Source organism: Ostrea edulis, chromosome 7 (genome assembly GCF_947568905.1).
Source record: "Ostrea edulis chromosome 7, xbOstEdul1.1, whole genome shotgun sequence".
NCBI classification, from domain to species: domain Eukaryota; kingdom Metazoa; phylum Mollusca; class Bivalvia; order Ostreida; family Ostreidae; genus Ostrea; species Ostrea edulis.
In genome coordinates, this window is record NC_079170.1 from 82,328,688 (window position 1) to 82,332,363 (window position 3,676).

The 3,676-nt window shown below is 36.0% G+C and overlaps 1 protein-coding gene across 1 annotated transcript in view; it reads right to left on the reverse strand.

Annotated features, from left to right (window-relative positions):
- Positions 1–1,152, reverse strand: part of LOC125654780 (meiosis expressed gene 1 protein homolog) — a 14,401-nt gene extending 13,249 nt beyond the window's left edge. The window contains exon 1 of the mRNA XM_048884839.2: positions 1,132–1,152. The gene's annotated coding sequence lies outside the window, so the exon portion shown is untranslated. The remainder of the gene's footprint in view (positions 1–1,131) is intronic.
- Between the last annotated feature and the right edge of the window lie 2,524 nt (positions 1,153–3,676).

Sequence of the window (3,676 nt, forward strand, 5' to 3'; positions counted from 1 at the left end):
CGTCTAGTAGGTGTACTTTTTGTCCAATCAAATAATGATGGCACCACAGTAGTTGACAGTATCCTTTTCCCTGTCAGTGTCTTTCTGATTTCTGAGGGATGAAAATGCTCAGAGCACACTCTTGTGGCATCAGATATCTTAAGAAATAAAAAATAGAACCATCTGAACCACGGTTTATATATCTATATACTATAAAGAACTAAAGCAGTAAGCACCGAGTGTTTTAATAGTCAAAGATGTACGTATAGATTCAGGTCTGAAGACAGAACATTTATGTAACAGTATAGTATCCATTTACTTCCATAATATTTAAGAACTAAATTTCAAACTTTTATCATTTTAAAAATCAATAGCTCTTAACTAGAAAAACAAAAGACAAACGACAGTCACCACAACGTGTATACGACGTTGTCGTCAGCTTAGTTCATTTACCTACCCTAAACTTTGGTCCCAAATCCCTTCTTATTTTGAAGATCCATTGTTTTCGCCTTCTTGAGTCCACTGGGAACTTGTGGAAGGATAAACGCCGTTCCTTGTCGTACAACAAGGAACACAACAGTGATATGGGGCTGTCGCTGTCTCTGAAGACGTCATTTTTCTATGTTTAATGCTGGAACTTGATTCGACCTCGCCGGTATTACCGGGCCGCCGGTTTTTGACCGGCTGAACACTTGATTGGAAGCCGATAATGCGTGCGCATCAACCGGGCCGGCCCGATGGCGCCGACTTTTTTGACAGGCGTGAGCGGGACCAAGATGGCGTCGTTTCTAGATATGCAAGTTTTGTCAGTTTCATTAACGAACAGCAGCTTCTACATAAGTGCATTATGCATATATTTTTACAAGATCTTGTAACAACATATATTTTTATTATTCATTTCATCACTTTTGTCAATGCATACACCTCGAAGACCCTACATTTATGAAATAACAAAAGAATGCGAGTTGTTTAGTTACGACTCATCCAATCTTACAGGTCAGTTGCCAATTTTTATTTTTATTAGGGTTAAATAAATAGTTGCAAGAGAGGCTAGGACAGACAGTAGTTTATGTATGGTTGTCCAATTATTGTGTCAAAATAACTATATGGCATGCTATCAATAGATGTGTAATTAACATAACTGACACATACGGCAATGAATACTTCGTCGTTATCATCGTCAAGCTCTTCTTCTGAAAATGTGTATAAAACTGTAGCGGTTATGCTGGGCGCAGCCATATTGGATTTGGAGCCGGGGGTGCCGCCACACTTGATTCATTTTCAGCCCGGTCACATGACCGGCGGCCCGATTTTGCTGCGAATCAAGTTCCAGCAGTATCCCGAGCCTCGTTTTAAATTGACATGCGCGAAAGCCGTGAATATGGAGTCAAACTTGTGTAAGAGGTATAGTACAAATATTGCATGTGTGCAAAATTAGTATATAATGAATGTTCTGATGGATTTATGTCGCCGTTTGAGTATTTGATTTCTAATTCTGTTCCACTCAAATAAACTTAAAACATGCTGGCCTTCCAACACCTACATACTATGTGGCCTATATCTATAGATATCGGTGGAAAAGGCGCCAATGAATGCATGTGATCTAGGCCTACCAAACCAGTGTTAGTGGAAAAAGCGCTTTTTTAAGGCTAAAAAAAACCCCATGATTTATTATATATATACCTAAATATGAAGATATTGCTGAGTTTCAAAAAGAAAAAAAAGAGAGCTTGTAAAAAACATTTTAAATCCAAAAAGTAGATGGTAGATTAATTGTTGGGAGAGCTAGAAGTGAGAAAAGAGATTATAACATAGCTTCTCAATATTGTTCATATAATTGATAAATAAATATAACCTAGATATCATATAAGAAGTCAAGATGTGAAATATAGCATCATCTGATTCTCTTCTTTCTCTCGATACAGTGGAGAATTAATGGGTTATTCCTCCACTGACAGTTCCATCTTTAGCTTTCCTGTCAGCTTTGTCTCCTAGTTGTTTCCTTTTTCTCCACGTATCCTTCGGTCTTCACAACCTGAATCCTAGTTATTTCCTTTCTCTCCATGGTTCCTTTGGTCTTCCTTGGTTCTTATTAGTGTCTAGGCTGTTTTGGCATGACCATTACTTCTCATTTTTTAAGTACATACATGTATATCCATTTTCATTTCATTTTTGTTTCTGATGTTTCTCAAATTCTCATGTTGGCTTATTCACCCTGGCTCTCATTTCTTTACAGGCCAGAAAATTCTCAATATCTTCCTGGCCCTGAGACCATAAACTTAGAATACACTTTTATAAGTCAATTTTTTTTATTAATTATATTAATAAGATTATTGATCACATGTGTTTAAAAAACTGCAGGTTTATAAAATTAAAAAAATCAAATGCAAATTGAAATATATACTGAAAATTTTATAAGTTTATTATGAAAATTATGTCAAAAGTTAGCTGGATTTGAAATTTATAATTAGAATAATCTCAGTTTATGGTCATGAGGCTAGGCCTGGAAGTTATATAACTTTTACTGTACTAGCTCATACTCAAACTCGGCCATGTTTGTTTTAAGTACAACTCGGATCAATTTAGCTCCAAAGTATACTCGAAAAGTCTTGAGCATGTAATCCTGGCCTTTGGATATGAAAATAATTTTATAAAAGTTTACTAACCTTCACTTTTGAGTACGATTTAGAGCACAGAGTTTGAGTTTGGGTATGAAAACATGCTCAATAAATTTGTATAACTCGTTTTTTCCCCAGGAAAAACGGGACAGTAGTTGGATGCAGGACTGATTATCTGATGAAAAAATAAGCAACAGTTGCCATTTTTGCCCTTGTCATTGCTTTTTAAAGCTAAATTTTGAAATTAAAAGAATTTGAAACCTTGTAAATGTACTGTGATGGGAAAGTCCTCTTCCCACAGTAGCACTGCCACCAGCTGGATGTCCCCCACCAGCAAGGGAAAATAAATACTAAACACCTATCTGCCCTACTCAACCAATACTTAAACCTGGGTAGTGACTAAGCGACACGCCTAAACAGTGTCTTAACAAGTCAGAAATAATACTCAAATTCAAAAGTCAATTATTTATTCATTTCAAAGATAATCAACATAAGCAACATGAAGTTAACGCACCAGAGGACTTCACTCTTTCGCGTTGAAGCTAAACAATCAGTGCAATATTCACAACAGCCAGTTAAAAGAAAAGCGGATGACAAACAAGTCAATTATAAACGAGATGACGAGATCGACATGCACATGAAAATCCTATTTAAAACAATTCTATTATTCATCCTCCGAAAACACATTCAAGGGGAATAACTCGGGACAAAATCAGATATGAATAATGAACGAAATACTCATATCAAGGGTATTCACTCTCGTGAGTTACTCATAAAGCAAACAATAGCTTACTCCTAAGTAAAAATGTGCAATAACTAGAATCTTGTATCATTGCTGTGGTGTTTTTCCTTTGATGATCACTGTGTTTTTATTTTTGATACACCATGACTTGTTGTGCTCTAACAACCATACTCTATCAAGATAGAGCATGTCAGGGTGAATCGACAATCTCAATGACATTTGACCTTTAATTATCAATAAAACAAACTCAAATAAACGTATTGGATATTCTGAGCTGTCTTCTTGTTTTCTTACTTCAACACAAATCGTTGCATCCAGTAATTCATCTCGGTCAAAC